This window comes from Gracilinanus agilis, chromosome 1 (assembly GCF_016433145.1).
Source record: "Gracilinanus agilis isolate LMUSP501 chromosome 1, AgileGrace, whole genome shotgun sequence".
In the NCBI taxonomy this organism is placed as follows: Eukaryota; Metazoa; Chordata; class Mammalia; order Didelphimorphia; family Didelphidae; genus Gracilinanus; species Gracilinanus agilis.
In genome coordinates this window covers 799,886,362-799,898,778 of record NC_058130.1, presented here as the reverse complement: position 1 = coordinate 799,898,778, position 12,417 = coordinate 799,886,362, and the positions used below count along the sequence as shown (strand labels likewise).

The 12,417-nt window shown below is 39.7% G+C and overlaps 1 pseudogene; it reads right to left on the bottom strand.

Moving 5' to 3' along the window:
* LOC123230601 overlaps positions 1 to 12,417 on the bottom strand; it is a 61,059-nt pseudogene that overhangs the window by 35,569 nt on the left and 13,073 nt on the right.

Below are 12,417 nucleotides of genomic sequence, written 5' to 3'. Positions count from 1 at the left end.
CACCTGTATATGAGTATCCTATTGCTTACTTTCTCTATGGGTGGGGGAAGGGTTGGAGAGATGGAGACAATCCAGAATGCAAAATGATACTTTTTAAAAATGCTGCAAATTAATAAATAAATAATAAATAAATAAATATAAAGTTCCTTCATTTTCTCCACCCCTTTCTAGCACACTTTCCCCTAGTTTTCCTTTTTCATTCTTCCTTTTACCTAGTTAACTTAATTTTCCATTTTTTCTTTCTCCATTAATTGATTAAAATCCTCTCTTCTTCTTCTCCCCTTCAACATATTTATATATAGTCTATCTTTTTCTAAAAAGGATTTATTTTATTCTCTTCTGTCTATTCTAAACATTTATTCTCTCTCCCTTCTGGTCCTTCATTTTTTCTTTAGTTTGTGTTCCTTATAGAATTAAAGCCTTTTCTCTTTTGTTTCTTTGGATAGATTTGCTAAGGCAGATTCAAGTTTTTCAATTCTATCAATTATTTCTCCTGTATAAGCCATGCATTCTGCTTTGAAGATTCTTATTTCTCTCTTGTACCACTCGGGAACATCTTGCTGTGAATCCATACTCTCTTGGGAATCCAAAGTTTTTGCTGCCTCATCACGTGTTGCTTCATTTTTCTTTGTCTTGTTATGTTTACTCAGAGATTTCTGGGCTTGCTTAGACTCCCTGGAGGCCATCTTCCCTTCTGTTATTAACAACTAACCTGTTGATTTATTTGCTTACACTCAACTTTTTTTTCTTTCTTTTATTCTCCTATCATACAGTTTCTGATTCTTTTTCCTGGGATAGCAAATACCCTGAAGGCTGGGACTTAAAGGTGTCTCTGATTCTTCCCACACAGGGGAATTCACTAGCACAAAGTGCCTTCAGTCCTTGCATAAAATACTTTCACAGTAAGGGTAGAACTGGTCCCAGCTAGATTCTAGCTTCCTTTCCTGCAGTCTTGGTACAGTATCCCACACACTGGCATTCTGCTCTAGAGTTCTTCAGTTCAATGGCTGAGTTGCCTCAGGTGACCAGCTTCTGATTTCCTATTTTTTCACCTCCTCTGGTCATTAATCAACAGTCTCTCACAATGCTGTATCACCACAGGATGTCGAACCTGGAAGCAGGTCTCAGTGCTACTTGGGAAAAGCCAATTTCATTTCATTTATACTGTTGTGGTCACCAAGAACGTTCTTTTGGTCACCGTTTCTTCGGCAGTGACCTTGGGCAAATGCAACTCACTTTTCGGGTCTCCATTTCCTCATCGGTTAAACAAGGGGCAACCTGCCCGCTCTGAGGCTATCCACCCCTCAAGCCCACCTCTTCGTTTCAATCTACAACCCTTCGGGGGTTGGTAACCTAAGTTCCAGCTATGCCAGCGGTGTGTGACCTTGGGGAAGTCATTGCTTTCTGGGCCTCATCTGGAAAAGGTGGGGGTTGCCCGAGAGGAGAGTCGCCTCCGAAATCCTGGATTCCTCCCACATACCCCGTGACATACGTCCTTTTAATCCCCCAACTGGGTGGCTGTCACTCACCCCTCGCGGAGGGTTGCAGAGCTGCTAGGCCCGACGCTCTGCTTCGGGAGGGATGAGTGGTTGCTTGAATCCCCTCAGGGCTCGGAGCTCCAGTGAAGCCGCTCGTTCTCTCTTCCCCACCGTAGAGACGTCTCTTATTTCTGTTTTAAAAAGACTGTATCTTACTGTATTTTGCTAATTAGTTTTGTAAATTAATCTTATTTCGTTGATTTTCCTGTTGCACTGAATCATTTTAAGTTAATGTAGTTTGTGGCTGCTAGATTAATTCTGTTATGATTTTATTGTAACTCCCAAATAATGAGAGAAATCTATTAGAACTGGTAAGAGGTTTTGACCAGCTTGTTACTCTAATACTCACATTATATTTCCTACACATTTTTAATGTTGTAACTTGCCTTATATATACTGGCCTTATAGAGCACATGTTCTTTTAAAATTTACTCTGTCTTGGTAAAGAACCTTGAAAGTTTCCATGCTTTGAATATTTCCTTGTAATTTTACAAGAGATCTTTTTAACTTTTACTTTAAATCCTTAAGAATTGTTGTCTTAAAGGATAAGCTTTTATATATTTTATTATAAGAGAAATTATTGCCTTAAATGGGTAGAAGCATTTCCTACTCAGGATTTTTTAAAACAGGAAGCCAAGGAGCTCCTGTATATTCTTATCTGAGGATAATTATATCAGAAGGTTTCTTTTTTTAAATATCACATTTTGCTATGGAAGCAATAACAGGGTTTGTTGAGAAACTCTTAGCCAAGATTAAAAGTTGTAACAAGTAAATGATTTTAAACATCATTGTTTTAAAATGTGCTATTGGAAATCATGGTACTCTATTTGAATGTGCATTGTGAATCTGCTATTTGTAAGATCCATTTACACTCACAGAATGAAAACCTCATTTTTGGGTAACATACCCTTCTAGTTCTAAGCTTTATATATATTTTTGATTTTTTAAAACTTTTTTTAATGAGAGCAATTGATTTTCCCCTTTTCTCATCTTGTACTGGAAGTACATATATAATCATTATTTATCCTTTTTCTGATTCTACAGCAAATACCTGAGCCTATAGGACTGTGAATTAAATGCCTCTCTGATTCCAAAAGGGAATATGAAAGCTGTTAATAGTGCTAAAGAAAGCACATGGTCAGAGACTTGACTGACTAAGATCTGCATAATTGCAGGAGTTCTATGCCAATACTTTAGGGCTTGGAAATTGGGGTTTGAGTCCTGGAGTCCCAGTCTTTTCTAAAACTTTAGAGGACGTGGGACCCCTCGACTTAGATTCCTAGAAAGCACCTAAGATTGGTATTTTATTTGGCTCAGTTCCCTAAAAAAGCTGATGATAAGTCAGATCAGAGAGAGACATTTTCCTTAAGTCCTGGCCCTGTATGGGTAATTGCAAACTGCTGAATTCACTTTAATTAGACCTTCATTCAAAGGTCTAAGTTTATTTTCCCCAGATTTTGCACATTTTACATTTCATTCACAATTTTTTCTTCTTTTTTCTTGAATTTTCTTCTTTGTATTTTGCCATCCTTAGCTGACCTGAGGTACCCTTTTTTAGAAAAAAGGTGTGTTTAAGATTTACCTCACGGGGATATCTGTTAAGTTTTTTAAAATTCGATAATGTAAAAATATATGTATATTTAACTCTTTTAGGAGTAATTTCACGGGGAATTGTATAAAATCTTAGAAGAAAATGTATGTTTTGTAATCTATAATGTAAAGTTTAAATTCTTTTGAGAATAATTTCAGGATAAGGATCCTACCATCTCCCCAGAATCCAGACGACGAACCTGTTTTGGTGAAGACACCACAAAGATGTCTGAAAAGCCTTCACTGTACCATAAAGACCAAATTTGAACTTTGGGGTGCAGTTGATTGAACTATGGGGAGTTGAAATTGAGTTGTATGTATTGTTTTAATTGTACACTGTTATACCAATAGAGGACTGCCCCCGAATTGGTTTTTTGTCAATGCGGCTAATTTTAACCATTTGTTCATCTATTTCTTTTATCCCCAAATTCCTGAAAATTTTAGAAGTTGTCTATTTTTACAGGTCCAGCGAAGAAAAAGGACTAACCTTTTTTTTTGCCGGACCTCACGGGGAATTGTAAAAGTGAAATTTGGGAGATGTCATCTTTAAGTATATATATGTATTTTCTATGGACATTATCAAACTACATTTCCCGTGGTCCAACGGGTTTCTGGTTCCAGTTCTTTGGGCATGGGGACACCTACGTCTCCACGCAGGGAAGAGTTTATAATCTCCTGGGTTAGGAGGGAGTGGTCTCTTGGCCAGCAGACTGAGGAAGAGGTAATAATGACTGGAGTGGCAATTTTGAATTCTTTTAAGCGCGTGGTCTAATAACTTTATCTATCAGCATGGCTTTAATTAAAATACTAATATATAGTATTATAGCAGCCTTTATCATTTTATATCCTAATACCCCTCCCCCCATATCATCTTAGACATTTAGTACTCTAACCTCTCCTTATTACTAATTCTTCTAATTACTATAATACTGAGTACAATTTTTTAGAATTACACATAACATTTCTCCACATAGAAATACAAATAATTTGATCTTATTGAAGCCCTCGAAGAAGGCAATTTAAAGATAAGAGTTTTCTTTCTCTCACCTCTGTTTCTTATTTACCTTTTCATGCTTCTTTTGGTTTTTGTGGTTGGATACCAAACTTTCTATTTAGTCCTGGCCTTTTCTGTGCAAATACTTGGAAATCTTCTATCTTGTTGAATGTCCATACTTTCCCCTGGAAGTATATAGCCATTTTTGATAGGTATGTGATCCTTGGTTGTAGACCCAATTCTCTTGCCTTTCTGAATATCATGTTCCAAGCCTTGCAGTCTTGTAGTGTGGAGGCTGACAGATCCTGTGTAATCCTGATTGCTGCCCCTTGACATCTGAATTGTCTCTTTCTGGCTTCTTGTAATATTTTCTCCTTATCTTGGAAGCTTTTGAATTTGGCTATTACATTCCTGGGGGTTGTCTTCTGAGGATTTAGTGTAGAGGGTGATCTATGGATTCTTTCAATGTCTATTTTGCCCTCTTGTTCTAGGACATTGGGGCAGTTTTGTTAGATAATGTCTTACAATATGATATCTAGATTTCTGTTTATCTGATTTATTCCAGAAGACCAATACTTCTCAAGTTGTCTCTTCTAGACCTATTTTCTTGATCTATTATCTTCTCATTGAGATATTTCATGTTTCCTTCTATTTTGTCAGTCTTTTGACTTTGCTTTATTAATTCTTGCTGTCTTGTGAGATCATTGGCTTCTATTTGCCCAATTCTAGCCTTTAAAGACTGGTTTTCAGCTATAATCTTTTGGTTTTTCACTTCAATCTGGTCTATCTGGCTCTTCAAGGCTTCCAGTTGGTCATTTCGGGTTTTCAATTTGCTTATCATTTCATTTGATTTCTGACCCTGACTTTCCAATTGTGAAATTCTGCCTTTTAAACTGTTATTTTCTTTTTGAACTATTTCCACTTTTCTTGCCAGATCTCTTCCATCTTTCTCATGATCTCAGATTTGAACTCTTCAAGGGCTTTTGACCAATTTTCATTTTTTGGGGAAGGTTTGGATGTCTTTAATTGTTTGTCCTCCTCTGTTTTCTGCTTTTTTCTGTGCAAAAGTTATCAAGTGTTAGAGCTTTTTTCTTGGCCTTCTTGTTGTTTATTTCTTGGGCCTTGCTTGGCATCATTATGCTTTCTCAGCCAGAAGTCTGAGTAAGGCAAGCACATTCTCTTTGTATGAAGTTAGGGAGTAGTTTTTGCCTGAGGCTACTTTGTGACTCTCCTGGCTTCCACTGTCTGCTAGGCCTTTGCTGTCTGCAACCCCACTCAGCCTCACTCCTGCACCCAAGGTCTGCTCTCCCCAGCCTCCTGGGGTCTCTGGTCTATCTGTTTTCAAGGCCAAGCCCCTGTGGTCCTAGCCAGCTGCCCAGAGCCTGGAAATTGGCCCACGCTTGCTCCTCCACTTGAGGTTTTACCCCCAAGTCTCAGTATGCTGCCGCTGCCTCTCTCAGCCCCACTCCTCTGTCCAGGGTCTACACCCTCTAGCCTGCTGGGATCTCAGGTCTTGCTGATCTCAGGGGCAAGCTCCTAGTGGTGCCAGTTAGCTGCCAAGGAGCTAGATTTTGTGCTCCTGCTCACTATAACTTTGGTGTGCAGCCTCTGCCTCTGGTACTGTGGGTGGGGTAGGGGAGGGTTGATCAGCTTATGTTTTGGTGCGAGCTATTTTCCACTCCTTATAGCATGAAAGTGCTTAAATCCCATGTACCTTCGATACTATGCCCCATTGTGGGGTCCCTTCTTTCATCTGGATTTGGTTTTTTTGTCCTTTGGAGGTATGCTATATTGGTCAGTTAGGAGAGAAAGTTGCCCTGCTTCTACTCTGCAGCCATCTTAACCTGGAAGTCCCCAGAATACTGATTTATTAAGTGATGCATACCAACTGCACAATAAATTGGAACCAAGCCTCCCCAGATTGGCACTGGACCCTGAATACAGAGGGAGATAGATTTAGATGCATTAAAAGCAGACAAGAAACAGGATATCAAGCAGCAGGATATTAGGCAATCTGGTTAGAGGAAAGATTAGGGACTTTGAGTTAGAATAGTTCTAATTCCCTGAAATCTGAAAAAAGAGGTGCCTCATTCCCCTTCTCCACACCCACCATCACCCAAATGTTTATATTCAATCAAACGAACAAGGAAATAGGAACTAGTTGACTAGTATGGGGCAGATTTTCAGATTGGACATGTGGGCTGTGTGAGATGTATAATTGTAAGAAAAGACCTTGCATCAGTCTTTGGGTCTCTTGCTCTCTGGTCAGCATCACCCAGGTCCTTAGTTAAGGGTCTCTAAGTGGAAGTGGTCCAGCTTTGTGCAACTCTGCCTCACTTAAATCCAATTTATGTGGAAGTCAAAGACATCACCTGTTGATATCATTTTGGTCCTCCTGTGTACAAGGGATAACAACCAACCAACCAAGGTGTTCTAGCTTTCCAGCCATGCAGGGCTACATTCAAAAAAATGCCAAAAAGTTCTGAGTGTTAGATTAAACTAAATAACTGCAGTTTCTTAATTTCCATAAAGTTTATTAATAATCACTTGAAATAGAGAAAGCAGATAGGCATAGATTTCAAGTCTCTTTTCTACTCTAAGTGTAAATCATCCCACACGATTCTCCATCCCTCTCCCCTGCCACATTCAGGGAATCAGAGACCAGCGGGGTAACACCCATACCTTTTTATTCATATTCATGGACAAAGCTCTGGCATGCAAAATGGGATGAACTAGGTCAGCAATCTAGGAAGGGGACAAAAATACTTATAGCCATACTCTTTGTGGTGGCAAAAAATTGGAAAATGAGGGGGTGTCCCTCGATTGGGGAATGGCTGAACAAAGTGTGATATCTGATGGGGAGGGAATACTATTGTGCTGAAAGGAATGATGAACTAGAGGAATTCCATGTGAACTGGAAAGACCTCCAGGAAGTGATGCAAAGAGAAAGGAGCAGAACCAGGAGAACATTCCCGAGGGACATGTGAGAAAGATGTTCTCCACATTCAGAGAAAGAACTGTGGGAGTGGAAACGCAGAAGAAAAACATGATTCATCACTTGTTTATATGGGTAGAGGATGTGGGGGTTGGGTTGTAAAAGATTGCTTTATTACAAAAATGAATACTATGGGAATAGTTATTTGTCCAAATTGATTTATCATGTCTGGATAATCTGATAAGGATGGCTTAGTTGATAAGAAAGAAGCTGGACATGGGAGATCTTTCTGTTAGCTCATGGCTGCTGCTGCTAAGTGCCATTGAGTCACAAATTTATTATATGAAAATTCAAAATTCCTTTCAACTTACAACTTAGACAATACAAAGAAGCTTCAGAAGCTTCAAGGTGCAGATAAGAACCTATGCTAAACTTTCAGCTATTTTGTTACCAGCAAGCTAAATCTGGGACTATTTTGGTAGGACGGGAAGCCCCTGAATTTTTTGGCCTTGATTACTTTTGAGACCAAGTAGTTTATTCTAAGTCTGGGACTATTTCTCTCGGAGGTGAAACACCCTTGCTAAACTAAGGTTTTGACCTTGGTTTGCCAAGCAGCTGCATTTCTGACCAAAGGGGAGAATGTTAACCTCTTGACTGTTGGTTTGCTAAGAACTTAAAGTTTTCCAGTAAGGCTATATTGCTTTCTAATAAGAAAAGGTGTGGATCATAAAAGGGTGCAAAAGAAGAATTTCAGATTTTTATCTTAGATTGCCCAACCTGTCTGGCTCTGACTAGCAGAGTAGCTTTTGATGGGGTCCAGATAAAAATATTTATTTGAGACTCTGTTTCTCTTATTGACCTCCCACATATTCACCATTTTTGTTTAAATTGAAGAGGGCATCCACCTGTTGGGCTGTGTGAATCTCTCTTACAAGAGCCAAGGGAAGCTGGTTTCCTAGGAGGCTCTTGTAAGCATAATTAACTTTTAAGGGGATAAAATTTGGGGACAAATGAAAAGAGGACAAAACCAATGATCCAATGATTGCTAGGCTTATTGACAAAAAGCCAATTAGGGGTCAGTCCCCTTTGGCATGACTACATTCAAAACAAATGCATTCAACTCCCCATAGTTCAATCAACTGCACCCCAAAGTTCATTTTGGATCTCCTTGATGCAGTGTAGGTTTCTGCAGGCATCTTCATGGTGTCTTCTCCAAACAGATTCATTGTCTGGATTCTGGGGAGATGGCAAATTTCTTATCCTGAAGTTACTCTCAAAAGAATTTAAACTTTACATTATAGATTATAAAACATATGTTCTTCCTGGAAGAGGGTTAAGGCTAACATCCAGATCAGCTAAGAATACATGGCTGAGTTTTGGGGTTGTGTGAATCAATTGGCAAAAGAAATTTAAAAAATTTTAAAAATCCAAATAAAAGAGAGAAAAATTAATTTGTGAATGAAATGCAAAATATCAAAGTCTTATGTGCAAAAATGTAGGGGAAAATAAACTTATAGCAGGTCCTTGAATCAAGGCTCAAGTAAACTGATTTAAGCAATTTTGTAAATTTTGTAATTACCCATTTAGTAGCCAAAACTATAGAAAGTTGCCAAACTTATTAGAGAAAGAAAAAGACCAAATTTTTTTTTGTGAGAAAGGGAAGTGTCTTTCCCTGGTCTGATTTGCTTTCACTTCTCAGGGATAGAGTGATCCATGATGATGGTCAAAATTTGGTACTTGACTAGGATGAAGCTCAGGGAAGTTTGACCTCTAACATATGTCAGAACCCCAAACCCCAATCGCTAAGTTCAAGTCTTTCAGTACTGGCATGAGAAAGCTCTGTCAATCCTTCCTGGATTGGTACAGTCTTTTTTGACCTTGTGATGGTAGGTACTGTGCAGTTTCTCACCAATCCCAATGGACTGGGTGGTCTCCTTGACCTTGTGGCTCTTTTGTTCCCTTCTCTTGGAATCACACAGAATCATTAATCATAGTACTATAATATTTACCAATTCGTGGAAGGTTTCCATAGACTAAATCTTTGTGGGTATGCATTAATATTAAACTTGTATTACTGTAAAATCAAAAAGGATTAATATTTATTATATGTACTTTGAGTATAAGAAATGAGAAAAAGGAAAAAAGTCAATTATTGTATAAAAATTAAAAGGAAAAGCAATAAGAAAATTAAAAATTCAGGGGAAAATACAATGTTTTTTAAGTAAAAGAATGTTTTAAAAATCAAAATTACACATATATCTTAGATTTAGTGAAAGGTCTTTTATCCAAAAATTAGATCGATTTCCTGTATGAATAAAACAAAACCTCGACCCCCATAGGTATTGAGTGATAACACATGTATAACCCAGTGCAATTGCTTGTCAACTCCGGGAGGGAAGAGGGAGAGAACAGGAATCATGTAACCATGGAAAAATAAATTTTTAAAAAAGCAAATGAATAAATGCTCATTGACTGATGGATGAGAGTGTGGGTGGAAAGTCATATGCAGGAAGTCTGGATGGCTCTAATTAGAGTGATGATAAATTGCTCTGGAAACACTAACGCTCTGTAAATGGTAGCTATTGTTAGGAAATAGATGGTGCAAGGCAGCCCTATTGCCCCATTTGAAAAGAAACTGAGGCCCAGAGGTATTAGCTACTGGGTGTGATTTGGGCATAAAATATGGACCCAGGAGTCCAGAGGCTCCCTACCCCAAGATCTGGTTGGATGTAGAAATATGGAGGCCTTTTTATCTGACTCCCAGAGGGAGGGGGTGAAACTGGAGTAAAGAATCCTAAAAACACTTTAATGTGCTGGAGAAGGGCCAGGGCTTATTAGCACAGACTTTTGGAGGGGTGGGGAGTTCATTGGTTTCCTCATGGGGTCTGCACCAGACTTTCCCTCTAGGACTGCAATAGGCCCTCCTGGGTATCTCAGCCCCACAGGATCCCTCGACTGCCGAGGCACCTCATTAGTAACTTGGTGCTAATTAGATGAAGGCCTTGGCTGCTCATTAGCACAGCTAGATAGCTTTGAAGCCCCAGGGGTAGTAGAGGAAGCTAGGGAGCAGAACTGCTTCTTTACTCTCAAAGATTTTGTAAAGTTCTAAAATTAATATTCTATGTCTCCAAAGTATGACATTTATAAGGATTTGTTAACATAAAATTATATAGCTAGAGAAACGTGGGGAAATAGTCGCTACTCACCCCACATGGCCACAAACCTCCCTTAGCACACCCCAGCACCACTCACCACACCAAAGTCCATGCCAAGAAGCAATGCGTGACTACACAAACCCAATTTAAATATAGCCCCCAAAAACTGACGCACAAATACGCAAAGCTTAAGGAATTGTGGGTATGGCAAAAGGGAGTTTGAGTAATGTAGTTTCAGGGGGTACAAGGTCTTCCAACTTTTACATTCCCCGCTGTGATCTTTTGGGAGGCCAGTCTCCCCAGTGGATCATGAAAACATAATCAAATGAAAATTTACAATAATCCAGAGATAAAAGGGAAATAAAAGGGAGAAAGAACAAAACTAATGTTCAGTGCATTGACAAAAGGCCATTTAGGGGGAATTCCCTTTCTGGCATAAAAGTGTCCATTCAAAATAAATACATTCAACCCCCCAAAGTTCAAATTCGCCACGTCTCAAAGTTCACTCTGGATCTTCTGGTGCAGTGTGTGGTCTTTGCAGGCAGCTTCATGGTGCTTTCTGGATTCTGGGAGGTAGTCTTCTGTTCTAAATTAGGGTCAAATTAAAGTCCAAATTCACAGCAATAACATAGTCCCCCCTGAGGAGAATAACTTTACATTTCCCCCCTGAGGAAAATACAGGGATACACATGGGAATCACACAGAATACGTGGTCAAGGTATAAGGTATATGAATCAATTATCAAAAATGTCAAAAAGTGCAAAGAGGATTTCCGGGTTAAGATGGTGGCAGAGTAAGAAGCAGCTCTTAACCTCTCCTGACCAAAACACACAAAACTCCTCAAGGGGACATAAAAACAAGTCCAGACGAATGGAGGAACCCCACAACAGGGCACAGCGTGGAAGGTACGTGGAATCGAGACATTTCCAGGCTATAAAGGGCTCTCACTAAATCGCGGGCTGAGCAACCGCCCCACCCCCACCCCCTCCACACACAAGATCTAGAGCTCCGAAGCCAGCTAAAAAGAAATAGAGCAAGTTTGGGGCACCCATCGAGTCATTGGCAGCTCCGGGGCCTGTTCCTGAGAGCAGCAAGACTTAGGACCCCATTAAGCCAAAGAAAGCAGGCGAAATCTGAGCGCGGGAGCAGGACGCAGGGCGCACAGTGCAGGCTGAGCAGAACGCAGGCACTGCGAAGGCGTGGGTGGAGGCAGACACAGCCAGGAACTAAAGCCTAAGTGGGGAACCAGTGCAGACGGGTATACGACTATGGAAGCAGCGCCCTGAGACTTGTAAAGAAACCTCCAGCAGAGGACAGACACTGAGCGCGAGGATAAATCTGAGAAGCTGCTGGGGTAATGATGGCTACTCAGCCTCAGGGAGTTCAGAAGAGAAAGAATAACAACAAGAAAAAGAAGTCTTTAACACTCCACAGCTTTTACACAGAGAAAATCCAGACAACCGAGCAAACAGAGGAGGAGAACAAACAAGCATCTGGACCCTCCTCAAATAACGAAAACTCCTCACAAGCTATGGAAGAGTTCAAAACTGAGATTTTGAGGAAAATGGAAGAGATCTGGCAAGAAAATAACTGTTTAAAAGGTAGAATCATGCAATTGGAAAGTGAGGCTCAGAAACCAAATGAACTGATAAGCAAATTGAACTCCAGAAATGACCAGATTGAAAAGGAATACCAGAAGATTATGGCCGAAAACCAGAAGATTATGGCCGAAAACCGAAAGATTATAGCCAAAAACCAATCCCTAAAGGCTAGAATTGAGCAAGTAGAAACTAATGATCTCTCAAGACAACAAGAACAAATAAAACAAAGCCAAAAGACTGAAAAAATAGAAGGAAACATGAAATATCTCAATGAGAGAGTGACAGACCAAGAAAACCGGTCTAGAAGAGACAATTTGAGAATAATTGGTCTTCCAGAAAAACCAGAAATTAATAGAAACCTGGACTCCATACTAACAGAAATAATTCAGCAAAATTGCCCTGAAGTCCTAGAAGAGGGCAACATAGACATTGAAAGGATCCATAGAACACCTGCGGTATTTGATCAAGAAAGGAAAACACCAAGAAATATCATTGCAAAATTCAAGAGTTTCCAAGCAAAAGAAAAAATCTTACAAGAAGCCAGAAAGAAACAATTCAAATATCAAGGAGCACCAATCAGGATCACACAGGATCTGGCAGCCTC